The sequence below is a fragment of the Schistocerca gregaria genome, chromosome 6, assembly GCF_023897955.1.
Source record: "Schistocerca gregaria isolate iqSchGreg1 chromosome 6, iqSchGreg1.2, whole genome shotgun sequence".
Lineage (NCBI taxonomy): Eukaryota > Metazoa > Arthropoda > Insecta > Orthoptera > Acrididae > Schistocerca > Schistocerca gregaria.
Genome location: NC_064925.1, coordinates 246,264,606 through 246,286,407, shown reverse-complemented (window position 1 = coordinate 246,286,407; position 21,802 = coordinate 246,264,606). Strand labels below are relative to the sequence as shown.

The window sequence follows — 21,802 nt, the reverse complement described above, 5'->3', positions numbered from 1 at the left end:
CGCCGACGCACAGGGTAGAAGATACCCGTTTTGTAAAACACGTGTCCTGCTGCGTGAAGATGTCCGTAACTGCCTGGTGTCCAGTTGGAATCATAGACTCTTCGAGGCCTTTTTTTAGCGGACCAATGGCATGGGGCGAGATCAGGACTGTAGGGCGGGTACACTTGAATTGTAACTTCTGCATCGAGCAGCGGTACCATCTACAGCGACGGTTTTTGAAAGACGTTTTGCCCCATATACATTCCTGATTCCCCAATGGATGTCTACCGATGTTTTTCGTTCGACAGCGAAGAAAAGAATAACAGCATGTTGGCGCTGTGTGGACGCAATCGTTAGTAACGTCGCCATAGATCACATTTTCACGTTTACCGCACGCACGTGGGAAGGACGCGAATGCCACGCTAACCCCTTGCGTGCATGTCAGTGCTTATACACCCTCATCGGAGTAGCGCTGCGTTACATATATCCTGCAGCAACTCCCTCAAACGGAAACTTCCTAATTGCCCCTTATACATCAAAATTACTCATGTAGGAAGCCGTTGTTGTTTCAAATTCTGGTATATTTACTTCGCCTCCTTTGGCGAAGATGCAGTAGATGTAGGTGTTGCGGATAATCCATCAAACGTCGCTGCCCGTTTATGGTGAGCGGCGCTCTGTCCCGTTTTGCAAGTCGCGGATTATGTGGGTGGCCAGTCTGTGCCGCAGCGGCGGGCTGGCGCGGAGATGATCCGCCTGTTACGTGGATCAAGGGCAGCCACCAGCCGGCCACTTGGGCTGCCCCCACCACTGCCGGCCGCCGCGGAATCCGCTCGCCGGGTGAAATCATCCGCGCATGCTTCCAGCCAGTCCGTCAGCTGCTTAAGTGTTCCTGCTCACCGATGTTTGTGTGCGGTCGCCGATTAAATCGGGAGGTTTCGTAGAGAGGAGGGGTCATTACGTCCATTAGCCCACCAGCGATTTTTTTTTTTTTTAATTCTGCGTACGACATTCGAGCGCCAAGGACATACATGCGTCATATGTTGATTTCTGTATGCAGCTGTTTCCTTGTTCTGAATACAACGCTATACGAGAGAACATTGCAGTGTAGTGGAGATATGATTGGAAAGGTATGTTGTAGTCAGTAGTCCGAAAACAGGTTTGATGAAGCTCCAAACCAGGGTTTACCAAACCGTGTTCCGTGAATCACTGGTGTTTAGCGGAAACTGAATAAATGCTCCGCGAAAAACTATTAATAAAATGACAGTTGTTTAAAAAAAATTTCGATTGAAATAATCACTGAATAAAATTTTTTTCTCATTTAAATTTTTTTTAACCTTCAGAATAAACAAGGTGTCCCATCAATGTACCAGAATCCTGAAAGTGTTCCGTAAGATAAAGAGTTTGTGAATCCTTTATCTAAACGCTTGGCTATCCTGTATAAATCTTTTCATTCCTGTATAACTACTATATCCACGTTATTCAAGCCTTGGTCTCCCTCCACAACCCTCCCCCCCTCTCATTTCCCTTCATTACTAAATTACCGATTCACTGACTAATCAGGTTGTGTCCCATCAGCCGATTCCTTCTCTCCTCTCTTATTCACGTTATTTTATAAATTTTTCTTCGCTATTCGTTTCCGTACTTCCTCATTAATTCAAATGATTCAAATGGCTCTGAGCACTATGGGGCTTAACATCCTAGGTCATCAGTCCCCTAGAACTTAGAACTACTTAAACCTAACTAACCTAAGGACATCACACACATCCATGCCCGAAGCAGGATTCGAACCTGCGAGAACAGCAGTTGCGCGGTTCCGGACTTAAGCGCCTAGAACCGCTCGGGCACCCCGGCCGGCCCTCATTAATTATCCAATATATGTAGAGCTTGTGGTGCTATACATCGTGATTCAGCTGCCCCTACCGCTGTCGTTTTGTGCAACCCGCAATATTAGAGCTGGCCTTCATAAGCGAAGAGCGAGATTTTCGTATGCTCCCGCTCGCTATGCGCGAATCCTACAGAAAAAATTAACATAGCTTTGTGGAGGAAATTTAACTGTAGTTAAATTTTGTACAGTGGCACGTTTTCGCTGGAGACCACAGTTTTCGACTTATTCAAGAAAATCTTACAAAAGCTGCCTTCAAACGCACATCTACTCCACACATCCCTCACCAGTCAGAATTTGTAGTATGCTGTTCATGGCACTCCCTCCTACCACTGTACAAAAATTTCCGTCTACACGAACTGTTTCCGAAATTCGAAATTCTTTGGTCTCTATTAATTGCGCTGTTACACCACCAGCATATTCCGCTATTTAATTAACATTATTAATTTAAACATGACGGTGAGGATAATGAAAGAAAACGACTTTTGTAAACGTTACGCTAAAACAAATTACGTTGATGATTCGGTCCAAAGCACAGTGGTTTCGTAGTCAGATAGTCTGAGGAATACAACGAGGTTATTGTCTATTTCATACTGTTAAAAATTCACAAAATTGTTAAGTAAAATTTACGCAAAGTTTAATTTTACAATTTATAAGCGCTCGGCTAAGTCGGTGGCGTAATAAGGCCGGTCAATGAAAACCTCAAAAGGTCGAGTGTGGTAAATAATTTGTGCAGCGGTAAACATTTGCACAACGGTAGCAGGGAGTGCTGTGGACAACGTACTAGAAGTCGTGATCGCTAGGCTTAGAGTGTGGGAGCGGGGGTGAGTTTGAAGGTCACATTTGTAAGTTATTGTTGAATAACTCGAAAACTGCGGCCTCCAGAGAGAATGTATTCCAGGAAAAAAAATCTACGAAGAGGTCCTGCTCAATTTCTCTGTGGGACTAATAGTTCGCTCATAGCGAGCGAGAAAATATGAAAATCTCGCGTGTGGTTTATGAAGGCCATCTAAACATTGTATAAAATGACGGCGCTTGGGGCAGATGATTCACCTTGTATGAAACAATCTACGTATTTATCTTCAATCATTCACTGTAAATGACTTGAAAGTGCGTGATAGAGGTTTCTTTCCATTCTATACGCGTATGGGGCGTGATGTTAAGGACCATTCGTGCCGCCTTTCTCTCTACACTATCTGATGGAAAGCATCCGACCGCAGCTATGCAATCCGGAATTGACAACTAAGTATCACGAGACGTGAACCCGCTAGTGTGAGGTTGGGGGGGGGGGGGGGGGGGGGGGAGAGAGTACTGTGTTGCAAGTAAAGTAGCAGCGACAGCAGAACAGATAGGGCTGGAAAATTCAGGTACTTTGAACGTGGACTAGTCGCTGGATGTCTGCTGAGTAACAAAATTGGTTCAAATGGCTCTGAGCACTATGTGACTTAACATCTGAGGTCATCAGTCCCCTAGACTTGGGACTACTTAAACCTAACTAACCTAAGAACATCACACACATCCATGCCCGAGGTAGGATTCGAACCTGCGACCGTAGCGGTCGCGTGGTTCCAGACTGAAGCGCCTAGAACCTCTCTGTCACACCGGCCGGCTCCTGAGTAACAAATCAGGGACATTTCAATCCTATTAAAGCTGCCCAACTCAACCGTGGTGATATGATCGTGAAGTGGAAAAGCAAACAACAACAACGACATCAACAACCGCAGATAAACCAAGACCATTACTGTTTCGTTTGCATTAACAGAGGTCGCTTACGTGATTCCTGAAAGCTGCGATAGCACCCATCGGACTCTTCGCTTCATGGTCTTACTTTTTCTGTTCGTGTATCAAATAAGACATAAATGCCTTTACGTCTGAAATCAGTGTCTCTATCAAAGTTCCCCTCCAATATTTTTGCAAGTACATACCACAACCCTTATTATGTTTACATGTGTAGCATGTTATCACGACTTCACGTTGTGGCCATTAATGTACATTTGATAAACGTACTATATGACTAACATTACGCGATATGCAAGACGTGTGCGAAAACTTGTAACACGACTTCATTTCGCTTCCCAACATTGAGAAAATATGCTGCAGAAATTTTCTCAAAATTCGCGTCAACATTTACAACAGAAATTTGTAACGTCAGGAACATATTAATAATATGACGGATTCTTATTGTTGTTGTTGTCATTGTTATAGTCTTAAGTCCGAAGGCTGGCTCGATGCAGGTCTCTGTGCTGTTCTGTCCACCTCTTCATTCCAGAATAGCTAGTACAAGCCACGTTCATTTGAACCTGCGTACTGTATTCGTCTCTTTGGTCTCCCTCTAAAATTCTGCCCCCCACCCCTTTTCCATCCAATACGAAACAGACGTTTCCTTGATGTCTCAGATTGTCCATCTTTTTAGTCAAGTTACCCCAAAATTTCTTTTCTCCCCAGTTTCGTTCAGATCAGACATAAGCCTAACGTCAGGGCTTCAGCGAACTCAACGTGTTGAAGTGGTTAATAGATTTTAATATTCATAGATAAAAGACTTGCTGATGTAGATAAATGACTTGCAGATGCTGACAATATGTTTCCTATCCGCGCAGACCTCAACTTATTTGAGTAATATTCTAAGATGTATCGCATGAATGTTTTGCAAACAATCCCCTCTGTAGAGTGACTGCAGTTTCCCCATAGGCAGTAAAATTAATATACCAACCAACCCAAGTCTGCCACATGATTTACCTATGACTGAACGGACCCAAGCATACCATTATATATTGTCAGTTTCGCTTCGTCTCACCTGGTCATGAATCCCTTTCTCCCCTTCTTTTCTCGTGCACAGTTTTTTTTTCGGCCTTTTTTAACTTATCGAGCGACCGCTACGATCGCAGTTTTGAATCCTGCCTCGGGCATAGGTGTGTGTGATGTCCTCAGGTTAGTTAGATTTAAGTAGTTCCAAGTTCTAGGGGCCTGATGACCTCACAAGTTAACTCCCATAGCGCTCAGAGCCATTTGACTTACAGATGTTAATTCTCCCTGTCATTTAACTCTGCCATTGGACATTATTCCGCGTTGTTCTATAGACTTCTTCCTGCATCGCCAATGACCGGGCTTCGTGATGTGGGGCGCCCTCGCGGTAGACGTCCGTGTGGAATGTGGAGCTAACCCCCTCCGCCGCTCCTCCCCCCTCAGTCGCTGTCTAACTTCCCCCTCCACCTGCCGATCCCCCACCAACGGCGCCCTACACGCTCTGACAGCTGCTGCGCGCCCATGGCTCAGTCAAGATCAGACTGTCCAGTGGCACGCATACTCTTCTTTGTGCGCAGTGTCTCCACAGCCGGCAAGCGAGAAGTGTAAAGACTGTGCTCCTTTCTTCGATACCTGTTGATGCACGGGATTGTAGGATCTCTGTCAGGTGAGTGACGTGATATCTCTTACCATTCACGTTTCGTCGTCTGTCCAGGTTCTTTTCAAACTTGTTTTATTTTACTTTTTTACAAAACCACTGTGCTTGTGTCATAACCTGTAACTTAGCTGGTTATGCTTTATACTTCTTGATGCATACATGGTACAGCGTCAAACAGACAACCCCCGTGGAAGTAAATGTGTAAATGTCTTTCGCCCGATGTCGTTCATTTGCCACCATTCGGCGTGTAGAAACAATGACCGCAAATGGCTTTATGTCATGCTGAGTTTTGCGCGCGCGTTCTGTACAAGTTTGTCGTGCTTTATTTCGTACGTTCGTTACTTCGTTTTCGTCAGAATACGTTTTATTGCAAAGCAGCGCTTTGTTGTTGTTTTATACGTTATTTCTCCATTGTCTCCGGGCTACTAGGTAATAACAAGGTTCTGCCGCTCAAATGCCGGTGTGTTACGCTTCTAGAGGCACATTTTCCTTTGATGTTTCGCATGTATCGTCCAAGGAATCACGTCCGGAGCCATGCGGCTGCTACGGTCGCACGTGCGAATCCTGCCTCGGGCATGGACGTGTGTGATGTCTCTTAGGTTAGTTAGGTTTAAGTAGTTCTAAGTTCTAGGGGACTGATGACCTCAGATGTTAAGTTCCATAGTGCTTAGAGCCATTTGAGCCAAGGAATCACACTGCATGTGGCACCGTGTACAACGTTTTGGATCGTAGACACGCTAGGGAGACAGAGAGAGAGGGAGGGGGGGAGGGAGTGAAATTTAGTATCGTACTGTACTGATGAAGTTTACTATAGTACTTCACTGACGACGAACAGTTTCACCAAGCACATCGTGTTTCCTTCATATCCCACTTACATACCGTCATTCAATGTAATTACACGACAGAAGTCTGACGCAATTTTCATCAGTAACGCCATTAAAAGAAGTTCAGAGAATTTTGAATGCGAAGCTTTCATCAAAGGCCTTTGGTTTACTTCATATTACCCTTCCGAAATTCTGTCATTCCGATTCAACTGCACGTTATCTACCAAGGCCTGTATAGTAACAGACATTAAATTTTTTTGCATGGCCAAGTTTAAAAGACTTGTAGTGTCAGTTCATTGGTCGCTTCTAATTGTAATTGCTAGCTGGTCACTTGAAACAAAACCAGAGATTAAATATTATAGCAAAGTGCAAAGATTCGCGTTTGCAGTACTTCTTCATCGCAACTCGAAAAACTGGTAGTTGTCTTATGACAGTTAGGTAATGTTTCATCAGACTGAAGTGCTCTTTCGATGTTCTACCAGCGGCATTAAGAGTGGTTTCGTAGCTCTCCCCTCGTTGTATACACAACTGTTCGCAATGCGGTAAGCATGTTGATGAGCATTATGCAGCGTTACCACGTTACGTTCCACAGTACTTATCTTTGTTACGGGAAAGAAGTATTTCAAGGAGAATACCATCTTAAGTACATGGATTTGGCTGATCAAAAAATGGTTCAAATGGCTCTGAGCACTATGGGACTTAACTGCTGTGGTCATCAGTCTCCTAGAACTTAGAACTACTTAAACCTAACTAACCTAAGGACATCACAAACATCGATGCACGAGGCAGGATTCGAACCTGCGACCGTAGCGGTCGCGTGGTTCCAAACTGTAGCTCCTAGAACCGCTCGGTCACTTCGGCCGGCATTTGGCAGATCTTTTGGTACAGTTAAAAAACAGTGCATCGACTCGTAGTTAACATTCACTAAAAAAATTGACTATTTTCAGGGGGAGTTACGACTTTAAATATTGTAGGCGGCATTTTATTTACTGAAATGGCTGTTTGTGTGTTGTAACATCGATAAAAGCAGTAAATGGATCGTTTTTTTTTTTTAATTATGAAACTAATTCAATGGCGTAACTGACCTCTTCTGGCTATTTCGATTCTTGATGAAATTCGGAATGGATGATGAAGTCCCATACTCCGTGACAGAGCGTAGGGGAAAGATGCGGGAGACCCGCACCGCCATACTAGGCAAGGTCCTAGTGGAGGTGGTTTGCCATTGCCTTCCTCCGACCGTAATGGGGATGCATTATGATAAAGACGACACAACACCCAGTCATCTCGTGGCAGGGAAAATCCCTGACTCTGACGGGAACCGAACCCGGAACCCCGTGCTCGGGAAGCGAGAACGCTACCGCGAGACCACGTGAGCGGACTTCGGAATGGAAATAGACGTTGTTTGATTCGACATGTATTATTTCTATTTCTTCTCAGCGATGATTTTTCCTAACGCATTATGTCGCTATGTGTTCTCTTTTTTTCCTGTCGTGAAATGTGTTAATTTGATTTGACAGAGATGTAGTGCGGCACCTCCGAACAAAGATCGGACTTGAACACTGAAAATTACTTCGTGGACTCACTGCAGCCAGTTAAACAGCAATCCATTTCTTATATGGCGCCATTAAACCTCAAACGACTGAAAGTAATCGCCTTAAGCTTTTTTCCGGCACCAGTAATTCATCATTTATTTTTCAGATTAATCTAAACTTAGATGTGACACATACTCTTCATTCACAGTTAGTTACGAAATCTGTTTCGAGCTATACGTTTTCAACTGTCATTTGGATTTTAATTATGTCGCTTCCATTTGAAAAGAGAGCACATTAATACGGTAATGGCGTATTCATTGTTGTATCTCTGTAACAGAAGAAAAGCATGCATTAAGAGAAAGAAAAACTATTGTACATACACATGTTGAGAAGACAAAGTTTGTTTTTCATGTGTAGTATGGTAGGACACTGAGTTTGCGAGAATATTTCGAATTTTTAATGTATATATTGCTAGACGGTAATAACAAATATTCATTAATACAAACTTAGTTTCGAGAACCTGCATTGTCACCAGCGCATTGGAATGTAGACTAGACATTAAAAAACCTAGTTATCGAGTCAAATGAACGTAGATCACTTAAAAACTACTACACGTTGTAATCTGTAATGATGATAACCAAGCTAAAACACAACATTGGAGCTGTTGAATCTAGAATGTTTACAAAATTCTTTACATACAGTCAGTTGTAAATGAGCTTTTCAATATCAGATCTAGGTTAAAATTGTTCGAGGAAGACAACAACCAGCCAAAAATACATTTTAAAAAGTTTTTGCGTTTTTAAAGGTACTTGTGGCTGGCAGCTGTGTCCATTGAACAACGCCCAAGATCCATCATAGGTGAAATAACATTAAGGACGTAAACTCCGTAGTTGGCGAAGCTTCTACACCGTTCAGTCATAAACAGGAACAGTCGTATATACCTTGTTTTATTGCGTAAGATGCAATTATTCGCACCGTATACGGTACACAGCAATAATGGGGTTAGCTGAATCTCAACAGGCGTTTGATCAAATCGCAAGCGTTCAAAGTTCATTTCATCTGAGTGTATTGCATTACACTGCGTGCCACATGATTGATGTGTACTGTATACGGCAAGAATAATGGTATATTTTAATCTCTAAAAGGAGATAATCATGTCGTTCCATGTGTACGATTAAGCTGCAGTACTGATGTAGAAATATAGGCAGCCACTAAGAGATATAACTTCAGTCATTCACGTTTCGTTCACCAGGCTGTTATATTGAAGAAAATATTTTTAAAATAATTTTTCGTTTATCTTCTTGAGTGATGTGTACGATTTATGTCGTGAATGTATAAAAGAAAGAAGACAAAATACACATTCCAATCACATTAATGTGACCACCGCCCATGTTCGATGGCAACGCGCAGTAACCACTCATAGACCACAGGTGTCTCAGATCAAACAACGGAGGCCATATATAGCCTATCGAGAGGGGGGAGGGGGGGGGGGGTCCAGAAGGGCATGATCACTGGCTTTAGGACCAATGGTGGAAGCATTTCGGAAACGGCTAAGTACGTAAACTGTTCGAGTGCCGCCTTGGTTGAAATATGCCATGTATTGCGTAATGACGCTATCCAATACCGGCGCCGAGGCAGTTATGATGCACACGGGCAATAAATCACAGAGGTGAACGCTGGCCGAGTGTATGTATACAGCCGAACAGACGATGAAGCAAAGAACTACCAACAATATTTCCAGAATGAGATTTTCACTCTGCAGCGTAGTGTGCGCTGATATGAAACTTCCTGGAAGATTAAAACTGTGTGCTGGACCGAGACTTGAACTCGGGATCTTTGCCTTTCACGGGCAAGTGCTTTACGATCGGAGCTACCCAAGCACGAGTCGCGCACCCGTCCTCACAGCTTCAATTGTGCCAGTCCCGAGTTCGAGTCTCGGTCCGGCACACTGTTTTAATCTACCAGGAAGTTTCAGACCAACAATGCCTCTTCAAGTTGGCGAAGCTTCTACACCGTTCAGTCATAAACAGGAACAGTCGTATATACCTTGTTTTATTGCGTAAGATGCAATTATTCGCACCGTATACGGTACACAGCAATAATGGGGTTAGCTGAATCTCAACAGGCGTTTGATCAAATCGCAAGCGTTCAAAGTTCATTTCATCTGAGTGTATTGCATTACACTGCGTGCCACATGATTGATGTGTACTGTATACGGCAAGAATAATGGTATATTTTAATCTCTAAAAGGAGATAATCATGTCGTTCCATGTGTACGATTAAGCTGCAGTACTGATGTAGAAATATAGGCAGCCACTAAGAGATATGTCTTCAGTCTTTCACGTTTCGTTCACCAGGCTGTTATATTGAAGAAAATATTTTTTAAATAATTTTTCGTTTATCTTCTTGAGTGATGTGTACGATTTATGTCGTGAATGTATAAAAGAAAGAAGACAAAATACACATTCCAATCACATTAATGTGACCACCGCCCATGTTCGATGGCAACGCGCAGTAACCACTCATAGACCACAGGTGTCTCAGATCAAACAACGGAGGCCATATATAGCCTATCGAGAGGGGGGAGGGGGGGGGGGGTCCAGAAGGGCATGATCACTGGCTTTAGGACCAATGGTGGAAGCATTTCGGAAACGGCTAAGTACGTAAACTGTTCGAGTGCCGCCTTGGTTGAAATATGCCATGTATTGCGTAATGACGCTATCCAATACCGGCGCCGAGGCAGTTATGATGCACACGGGCAATAAATCACAGAGGTGAACGCTGGCCGAGTGTATGTATACAGCCGAACAGACGATGAAGCAAAGAACTACCAACAATATTTCCAGAATGAGATTTTCACTCTGCAGCGTAGTGTGCGCTGATATGAAACTTCCTGGAAGATTAAAACTGTGTGCTGGACCGAGACTTGAACTCGGGATCTTTGCCTTTCACGGGCAAGTGCTTTACGATCGGAGCTACCCAAGCACGAGTCGCGCACCCGTCCTCACAGCTTCAATTGTGCCAGTCCCGAGTTCGAGTCTCGGTCCGGCACACTGTTTTAATCTACCAGGAAGTTTCAGACCAACAATGCCTCTTCAAGACCATTCAGCGAATGCTGGTGTGTATGGGCCTCCGCGCCAGGCGCCTATTCATACACCCATGCTGGCTGCTACTCATCGGCGGCGAAGACTGGAATTTGCACGCCATTACCTTAACTGGGCGTCCACTGAGTGGCGACAGGTCAGCTTTTCAGATGAATCGCGTTTTATGCTCCATCGCAAAGATGGCCGTTAGCGTGAAAGGCGTGAAACGTCTGAAAGTAAACACCATGCAACAACCGTCGTAACGGTTCAGGACGCACGAGGGAACGTTGCGGTCTGGGGAATGTTTCCGTGGCATTCTTTGAAGGATCTCGTCATTTTGGAAGGCACAATGGATCAAACCAAGTATGCATCTATTCTTGGGATTGTGTCCATCCCTACGTGCAATTTGTCTTCCCTCGCCGGGATGGCAACCTTCAGCAGGATAGTGCAAAGTGTCACATCTCGCAGTGTACGTACGTGGTCGAAGAGAGCCAGGATGAATGTTGGCTACCGTACTCCCCTGGCAGCCAGACAGCCCGGATTTAAGCCCAATCGAGAATCTGTGGGAATACCTCGATAGGGCTGTTCCAGTCACGGACTCTCAAGCGAGAACCTTAGCACAGCTGGCCACGACACTATTGTCGGCATGGCTCCATATCCCCGCCGGTACCTTATTAACACACTCTCTCTCTCTCTCTCTCTCTCTCTCTCTCTTTCTCTCTCTCTCGCTCTGGACGTCTCACAGTTGTTCACGCTGCTAAGTGTGGATACTCAGGCTTTTGAAAGGCAGACACAGTAATCTGTCTGTACAATGTATATGATACATGTGCGTATTTTAGCTGTAGTGCCGAAGTAGAAACTTAAGCGTCTACCAAAATATTTCTTTAGTCTTTCACGTTTAATTTAACAGGATGCTGAAGTCACCTCCAGAGAAGAGATCGCTAAAGCGCACGCTCGATCCGGAAGTTCACAGAACAGAGTGAATGAAGAAATATTCATGGCCTCGGAGCAGAGATCGTGGAGTCAATTCTTAGTGAAGCATTATGACTACTGCCCACTACGATTTTGAATGATACTTGGTGGTTGTGCACCACCTGTTACGAAAAGAAAGCGTGTAAGCCGAGGAGAGACGAATGGGGAAACCCACTGACACAAGCGATTTTGACAAAGAGGAGATTGTGTTGGCCCATTGCCTGGCAACGAGCGTCTCGGTAACGGCAATGCTGTTCGCATTCTACTGTCGTGAGCATCTGTGGTTGAAGGACGTTAAAACCGCGAGTAGGCGCCAAGGTGTTGGACCTTCACGCCTTACCGCAGAACTTGAAGGTGCGATGCTTGTCCACTGTAAAGCGGGATATTCGTCGATCCGTGGCAGATTTGATGACAAAGCACAGAGCTGGATCAGGCATAAGTATTTGAGAGCACTCCTATCAAGACAGGTTGTTGAATGCGGGGCTTCGCAGCAAACACGTATGTGTTTCCATATTGATCGAACAGCATTGTCAATAACGATTACAGTGGGCGCGAGCTCATAGAGATTTGAGGCTGGATCAGTGGAAACACGTGACTTGGCTGGAGGAATAACGTTTCCCTTTACACCAGGTCTGTGGCCGTGTACAACTGTATCATCATCCAGGCAAACGGCTACTCGAAACATGCACGCGCCACTGATGCAGGCCTGTAGAGGCAGTATTATGCCGTTGGGGGGATGGACTTGGACTCGCATGTCACCTGTACCAGTAATCATTGATGTCTTCCCCGACAGCGACAGCAACTTCCATAAGCTTATTGTCTATGTCTCAATGCCCTAATCGTACTGCAGGCTTTGATGAACATTACTCCTTTGTACAGGGCATCTAGGTATTAGTGCCCATATAACGAAAGTGCACTAAACAACACTAAATCGGTGTTTACATCATTTGCAGACTAATAATTATAGATATTGGGAGGAGCATGATTTAGGTTGATTACTATCTCCAAATACATGTAGTATGGCAAGCCACTAATACACTCCTGGAAATTGAAATAAGAACACCGTGAATTCATTGTCCCAGGAAGGGGAAACTTTATTGACACATTCCTGGGGTCAGATACATCACATGATCACACTGACAGAACCACAGGCACATACACACAGGCAACAGAGCATGCATAATGTCGGCACTAGTACAGTGTATATCCACCTTTCGCAGCAATGCAGGCTGCTATTCTCCCATGGAGACGATCGTAGAGATGCTGGATGTAGTCCTGTGGAACGGCTTGCCATGCCATTTCCACCTGGCGCGTCAGTTGGACCAGCGTTCGTGCTGGACGTGCAGACCGCGTGAGACGACGCTTCATCCAGTCCCAAACATGCTCAATGGGGGACAGATCCGGAGATCTTGCTGGCCAGGGTAGTTGACTTACACCTTCTAGAGCACGTTGGGTGGCACGGGATACATGCGGACGTGCATTGTCCTGTTGGAACAGCAAGTTCCCTTGCCAGTCTATGAATGGTAGAACGATGGGTTCGATGACGGTTTGGATGTACCGTGCACTATTCAGTGTCCCCTCGACGATCACCAGAGGTGTACGGCCAGTGTAGGAGATCGCTCCCCACACCATGATGCCGGCTGTTGGCCCTGTGTGCCTCGGTCGTATGCAGTCCTGATTGTGGCGCTCACCTGCACGGCGCCAAACACGCATACGACCATCATTGGCACCAAGGCAGAAGCGACTCTCATCGCTGAAGACGACACGTCTCCATTCGTCCCTCCATTCAGGCCTGTCGCGACACCACTGGAGGCGGGCTGCATGATGTTGGGGCGTGAGCGGAAGACGGCCTAACGGTGTGCGGGACCGTAGCCCAGCTTCATGGAGACGGTTGCGAATGGTCCTCGCCGATACCCCAGGAGCAACAGTGTCCCTAATTTGCTGGGAAGTGGCGGTGCGGTCCCCTACGGCACTGCGTAGGATCCTACGGTCTTGGCGTGCATCCGTGCGTCGCTGCGGTCCGGTCCCAGGTCGACGGGCACGTGCACCTTCCGCCGACCACTGGCGACAACATCGATGTACTGTGGAGACCTCACGCCCCACGTGTTGAGCAATTCGGCGGTACGTCCACCCGGCCTCCCGCATGCCCACTATACACCCTCGCTCAAAGTCCGTCAGCTGCACATACGGTTCACGTCCACGCTGTCGCGGCATGCTACCAGTGTTAAAAACTGCGATGGAGCTCCGTATGCCACGGCAAACTGGCTGACACTGACGGCGCCGGTGCACAAATGCTGCGCAGCTAGTGCCATTCGACGGCCAACACCGCGGTTCCTGGTGTGTCCGCTGTGCCGTGCGTGTGATCATTGCTTGTACAGCCCTCTCGCAGTGTCCGGAGCAAGTATGGTGGGTCTGACACACCGGTGTCAATGTGTTCTTTTTTCCATTTCCAGGAGTGTATTTATTTTTCTCTGGGCAGCAGCTCAGGACACACATGGACGCAAAAAGGTTAGCCTACACCGACAGGCGTAGTGCTGCTACGACCGTGCAGAAAACAACAGGTAGTAAATAATGTGACGTGCTTATGGAAAGACTGTTAGACCCAGAGAAAAAAACAACATATTGAAGTGGGTACATATTAAGGCACCAATAATAACAATATATGTTCTTATACCACTTACATCCTGTATAGTCTCCTTACTATCCAATGAGAGCGTCCCAATGTCTGATAGGTTTGCTATCTATATAGTGCCAATAATTGCGAATTTGTGGCAGAGGGTACTTTTTATTTTGCATATATTTGCATTTCTCAATGTTCCATTCACATATGGAGCGTGGACAAAATGACTTCTTTGTCTTACCTGTGAAATTTTATTTGCGTGGTTCTACCTACACGATCTCTATGGGATACAAGCACGATGGGGTGAAGAATATTCGTAGTTATTGCCTGAAAATTTCGTAGTCGGTTCTCGCGAGTTGCACGCCCTCTTTCTTTTCATGTCTTTCACTCAAGATTTTTCAACATATCTGCTACACTATATCTGGTCTAATGGCGGTGTGAACTAATAAAATTTTCTCAAGGTTCCAGCCGCGGTCAAGTGGTTAAACATCCTCATAACGCGGCTGGAAGCGCGAGAGAATTTTATTATTTCCTGTTAAAGTCTCTCAGCAGCCAAACACGCGTGTGAACATTCGCACTGCTCTTCTCCGTAGATAATGTCTCACAGAGTACTAGCTGACAAACCCGGCATTGCTCATACATTCATTTTGCCAATTTCCTATTAGAAACGAAAACAAAAAATGAACGGTTTTCATAGTGAAGCGTCGAAAAAATTTCATTTTCATGGCTTCGTTGAAAAATAGCTGTAAAATTATAAAAGAGTCGTACAAAAATATGCTCAATGTCCAGATGTATAAGTACAGTATGCAAATTAAGATACATGATCCCGGAGAGTTTCTGTACTCAAGGCGCTGCTGCTTCCCGCGTCTACAAAGCGATTTTGTAAACGTCTCTATGGCAACACCTCTTCATAGCTCGGTATATGGCCACAGTTTCCAAATGTTCAAATGTGTGTTCATTCCAAAGGTACCAAACTGCTAAGGTCATCGATCCCTAGACTTATGCTAAGAACAACACACACGCACACACAAACATACACACACACACACACACACACACACACACACACACACACACACCATGCCCGAGGGAGGACTCGAACCTCCGGCGGGAAGGGCCGCGCAACCCGTGACATGGCGTCTCAAACCGCGTTGCCATTCCGCGCGGCACCAAGTTTTCGCTTATAGCCATTTGCGCTTCTCAGTTCTAGCTGTCAACATCGCTGCCAGGTGCAAGGGATTTCCCTCAGTTGACTCGACTGTTGGAGAGTCTTATTAGAAAAGATGTGGTAGTTGCCGGCATCTCAATATTTATGACGTCATTTCTCTTGGAACTATGTAACTACGTATTGTACAGAAATGTATTTGTGTAGGTACATTCAGCGGCACGTATGGATACTCCCAGCAAAATATTTTGCGATTACAGTTAGTAACAAAGAAGCAATAAATGTCAACGTCAAGAAAACTGCGGTAGTTTTTCACGCATCTCGTTGTTTATGATGTCATATCTGCTGAACTGCGGTAGGTGGGTGGTTCTTACCGCCACAACGATTGTTGCCCGACTGTAAGGGATATGTATACCAAGCTTGGTTGAAATTGCTCCTGTGGTTTAGGAGGAGATGACACATAAATACATCCTCTGTATAGTACGTATGGATATGGCTCTGTGATCAGACTCAAGGTATTAAAAGGACATTTTTCCGCAGCAAATGATCACGAGAGGAAGGAATAAGTGCAGTGGTCGAGATGAAGCTGCCTGGCGACATCGGGCGAACGGCCAGCGCCCACGCGCAGAGACTTGGTCGTTTCCTTTTGAGAGTTTGTAGTGGCTGTATGATCGGTTGAAACCGAGGTCATTAGAGGAACGGGATTATCACGTTTGAATATGGGCGGAAGCAGCAACTAACTACGAAGGAGGAAAATGGGCAGAACGCCTATAAAGATCTAGCAAAAAATCGATCAGAATAAGAGAGCAGCAATTTTAATCAGTGCCATGTAGAAGTGTAAAGTTTTACTGCCGCACCGCTTCATTCAGTCTGCATCAGTAATCGAGAGGGAACAGTTGCAGTTTCCAGTTCGGGACACCTACGCGTCCCAGAGACTGGTGAATTTTATACCAGTTTTTTCATCATTGTTTCGACTTTTTTGACGCCATTTAGCCCTTCTTTCTACCTCGAACCAACCGTTTTGTATCTACATACATTCTACAAACAACATCTTCTTTACGTTATAGTGTTTAATTGGGGAAGAAGTTTCTGAGAATGTACGTTTGGATCACAGCATTGCATGGTAGTGAATCACGGTCTGTGCGAAAACCGGAACAGAAGAGAATCGAAGCGTTTGAAACGTGGTGCTACAAAAGGATGTTGAAAATTAGATGGACTGATAAGGAGTGCGGAGCTTCTCCACAGAATCAACGAAGAAAGGAACATACGATAAGCACTGACGACAACAAGAGAGCGGATCATGCGACCTGTGTTAAGACGTCAGGGAATAACTTCTGTGGTACCAGCGGAAGCTGTTGAGGATAAAAACTGCAAGTGGAAGACAGAGATTGGAATACATGCAACAAACAAGTAACTGAGAATGTAAGGTGCAGGTGCCGCTCTGAGATGAAGGGGCTGGCACAAGTGAGTAACTTGCGGTGGGGCTGATTCACATCAGTTAGAAAACTGATTACCAAAAACAGTGTATCTCAGTCATTATAATTTTTTGCCTTCGTTACCTTTTATAGCGTTATGTTATCTGATCCTGTATGTTGCTGCAGGTGCTACAAACATGTTTCTCCTCCTGGTATGGATTGTCTATTTAAGCTTTCCGTCACTTACTCTTTTTAGTACCTCTTCTTTCCGCAGTTTACCTGTCTAATTAATTTTTAACATTTCTCTGTAGTAACTTTTTCTTCTTCCATTTCCAATGGTTCAAGTTGTACTTAGGCGAAATTCTGATATCTGGACGTACACAAATCTCTCCCTTAGCTGCTTGACAGTGTTTGATACCATTTAATGATCTTACGTTGAACAAAGTTTTTCTTCGCCTGCACAAACCCACATCTGATAGCGACCTTGCTTCTGTCATTCTGTGTAATCTCGCTTTATATTTAAGAGAAAAAAGTACTCTTTCGAGTAATTTAATGCAGTATGATTCTCAATTGTTATGCTAAGCAAATCGGCATTTCACTTTCTGTTACTGTTAATCACTTTCGTTGCGGACAAATAGGTCTTAGTACAAGTTACGGTTTTGGTCTCTCCTCCGCTTGTCCATTTTTCCTACTGAATTTTTCCTTCCATATTTCTTAGACATACCATTTAAACAACGTTGACGGTTATTTTGCATAGTTTTTAGTGCGTAGAACCAGTTTGTACACAAATGCGGTTCTTGCGAGCACATGTATGCAACACACAGCGAAGTACGAGGGCTCTGAATATTCCTTATATACAAGGAGACTACTCACTCACTGCGTTAACGTACCACTTGACTTGGAGAAGACGAAATGCGACTTTCGGAAATCTGTTCCTCTGTCGAGTTACTTGAACCGATTCTGCTAGCTCGATAAACGTCGACTTTCCTAGCGTCATTTCTCTGACATTAATCGTGTTTTAAAAGGTGAAAATCAACTGTTCCGTTATCGTCGGCGCGCTGAAGTGCTGTTATCAGTAACACTGTGATTTTGCCGTATGAAAGAAATACGATGTCACTGAACTCATGAGGAGGAGGAAATAGTTCAAGAATAGATGGTTACGCACAAAAAAAAGGGTGAAGTGACCACTGGTAGAATATTATTGTGCTGCAACTTGAAATGGCTACAACATAACCGAATGGCTAAATACACTTTGCTGCTACTGTGCAGACTTAATGAAAGTTTTGTCACCTTCCACTGACTATGTACAAGAGCCTTTGCCACTAGTAGATTGAGTACGAATGAAAGTTTTGTCACCTTCCACTGACTATGTACAAGAGCCTTTGCCGCTAGTAGATTGAGTACGCTTTATGAAGAATATAAAGTTAGTTCCATTTTTGTAATTCATTTCAGCTACAAGCTTACTGAGAGTGAAACCAGCTAGATAGCGCATATTTTTCTGTCAGTGCTTGATAAAGTGTTATACAAACCCACATTGTTTTGCCGACTAGATTTGAAACTATGGAAGAAGTCCTGAATTCTGATTTTCTGTACTGCGAGAATATTTCCGAAAATGGATGCTTTGATGTAAAGATACTAAAACATAAAAACTTGCTTTCATCTTACTAAAAGACAATCCAACAGGTCTCTGGAAGTGTAGTGGTGACACACGTCTTAACCACCATAAAGAGACAATATGTTTGGGTGTCGCACTAGACAGAATGCCGTCTGTTAAATGTCACATCACAAAAACTGCCGCTAGGCTGAGGACAATAAATAATCTCGTGCAAAACCTTTCTGGAACCACTTGGCTATCACCAGCGACAGCTCTGTGGCTTTTATGCTGGTCTCGGTATAGGCTGCGGTGAAGTACTGTCCACTGACACGGTTAACCAGCGCTCCTGTAACCAAAATTTATGGCCAGTTTTAGTAGGAAAGAATGTCTCCAATATCCTCCAGCAACATGCTAATTGTATTACTGAGATAGTCGCTGGGTTTGACCAACCCCGCAAGATACAGTCAACTCTCAGCTGACTTAGAATGAGACATGGAACATGCGCAGATTCACTTTTTAAATGGAAAATGCTGTCCTCACCAGGATGCGACTGCGGCACGCCTAAGCATCCTATCAAACACATCAGAGAAGAATGCAGCGCAGGTTGTGAGGAATCTCTGATAGCAACCCTACATACCATTAGATACGTACAGGGAGTGGGTATGAATATGGAAACATCATAAACATATTACCATGCCTAATACGGTGTAGGAAGCCCCTTGGCATTCAAATTGCTTCCAGTCGCCTTGGAATGGATAAATACAGGTCCTATATGGTTTTTAAGGGATCTTGCACCACTCTTCCCGCAAAATAGTGACAAGTACAGATAACGATGATGGGGGTAGGTAACGATCATGCATCCATCTCTCGAAAGTCGAACACAAAGATCATATGACATTAGTGGCCAGGTGAGATGCGACAATTGATCCTCGTGCTCACAAAACGAGTTCTGGATGATACAAGCCGTGTGGACAACGGCCCTGTCGTCTTGAAACACAGCATCACGTTGGGCAACAAGCGTTGTACTGAGGGCTGGACCCGCTAAGCCAGAATGGTCACATAGTCCTTGACAGAAATGCGACCTTGCAGAGCAACCATTGGAAACATGGAATACCACGATCCTGCCGCCCAGATCGTCACAGAATCCCCACAATGTGTCACTCTTGGGATGTAAACTCGGCCAGAAGTTGGAAACAGTGTAATATAAGACTCATCCGACCACAGTCCAGGTTTTATGTCTTCGGCACTACGTTCCCTGTTGCGGGCATTTGCATCAGTGACGAGTGGTTTCAGGTCTCCAGTTCGCACTGCATTTCGCTGCTTATGGAGCTTCCATCGTGTTGTTTTGATGCTGGCAGGATTCGAGAGTACGGCATTTAGTTGTTCAGTGACTTTTGCAACTCTAGTCCCCTTATTCTCTGTCACATTCCTTTTTAGTGGTCGTTTGTTAATATCACTCGGTACACACTTTCGTTTTCAGAAGCATCCGCCATACGTTACCAACAATTTTCCCACGTTCGAATTCATTTAGCTCCGACATTACGCAACCGCAGCTACACAGAACGCTGTTCTGACCACGAGTGACACTTGCAACGTATTGAGGGCAGTGGACAGCTGCTGTTAGAGATCAAGTACAACAGTGCAATCTGAAGGCTTGGCTAACATTTGAATTTATGTTCAGGTATGCGTTCCTCGTGGTGTTCCAGCAATTTTGTGCAACCTCTGGACAAGGGCTAGATGTCCGTTTGTGACTAAGTATTAAGTATATTTATATTTAATGACGACCTACAGTTTCAAATAATGAAATTTATTCGTGAAATGCATAAATGAGAAGAAGTAGATAGGTGTGTGACATATAGAAGTTTGGGCCGGTCCGGATAGCGTGTTTGGGTAGCGTAAGTGGTCTGTTACAGATTTTCGTATGTGGCTATAGGTAGTACGTCTGCACATGTTACAGTTAAGCTCAATTTCATGAAAACATTTTAAGTATTTAAAAAATGTAACGTAATTGAATATTAAAATGTGTGAGTAATGAAACACAGTTTTTTTCTCGGCCAATTTTGATTAAGAAAATGTGGAATCTGTTGTGGGATATCATGGAATATACCCGCTTCATTCCCTATAGTTTCATGAAGCTCCGATCGGTAACCTTCAGAATGGCGTCTGTAATGGAGGGCAAACATCTGTTAGGCGCACTACGAATGTAGTGGTGTGGACATGTTGTGAATGTGGGTCTCACGGGGAGCGTGCAAGGGACAAGTCCCTGCAGGCGCACTATCCTATGTGCTCTCACTTGCTCAGATTGATAGAGCGTCTGCCATGTAAGCAGGAAATCCGGGGTTCGAGCCCCGGTCAAGGCACACATTTTCAACATGTCCCCAATGAAGTATATCAACGCCTCTTTCCAGTTAGATTGTCCATTTAATTACCATTTCATTTAATGGAGATGCGTTCCAAGCAGGGGCCTATCATAGAGCTTCTTTTGGCTGAAAACCAGACTATCACAGACATTCATAGGCACTTTCATAATGACTACGGAGACTTGGCAGTGATCAAAAGCGGGGCGAGTCGTTGGGCGGGGCGTCTCTCATCATCGCGACAAGTTCGCACAAACCTGTCCGATCCCCCGCGCCGGCCGGCCGCACACAGCTGTGACTCCTGCAGTGTTGGAACGTGCGGACACTCTCACTCGCGGTGATCGACGGATCACAGTGAAACACCTCGCTGATCCACTGGACGTCCCTGTTAGTAGTGCTGACACACTCGTGTACCGGCTACAGTACTCCAAGATGTGTGCCCATTGGGTTTCTCGCCACCTGAAAGAAGACCATAAAGAGCAAACAAGGACCGACGGTGCGGAATTGCTTGCGCTTTAAGAGGCTGGTCGTCATAGTTCTGTGTCGAACATCGTCACAGGCGATGAACCGGAAACAAAATGGCAGTCCACAGAATGGCGACATACTGCCTCTCCTGCGAAGAAAAACTTCAAAGCCGCGCCCTCAGTCATGGCGACGCTGGTCTGTGAATCGGAAGGGGTTTTTCTGTTTGATGTCCTCCCTCGTGGTGCCAACGATCACCTCTGAAGTGTATTTTGTACTGCCCTCGAGAAATTGAAGTAACTTCAGCGTGTTCGTTGACACAAAAATTCAAACGAACTTCCCCTCCTAAATGACCATGTAAGGACTCACACAAGTCTGCACACCCGAAAGAAGCTGATGAAACTTGAAACTTCCTGGCAGATTAAAACCGTGTGCCCGACCGAGACTCGAACTCGGGACCTTTGCCTTTCGCGGTTAAGTGCTCTACCAACTGAGCTACCGTAGCACGACTCACGTC

At 44.9% G+C, this 21,802-nt stretch overlaps 1 protein-coding gene across 5 annotated transcripts in view; it reads left to right on the top strand.

Annotated features, from left to right (window-relative positions):
• Positions 1-21,802, top strand: part of LOC126278363 (uncharacterized) — an 830,119-nt gene that overhangs the window by 549,315 nt on the left and 259,002 nt on the right. The window contains exon 1 of one of the 5 annotated variants that reach the window (XM_049978429.1): positions 5,074-5,270. The exons of the other annotated variants lie outside the window; for them this stretch is intronic. The gene's annotated coding sequence lies outside the window, so the exon portion shown is untranslated. Of the gene's footprint in view, positions 1-5,073; positions 5,271-21,802 lie in introns of those variants that run through there. 5 annotated transcript variants of the gene reach the window in all.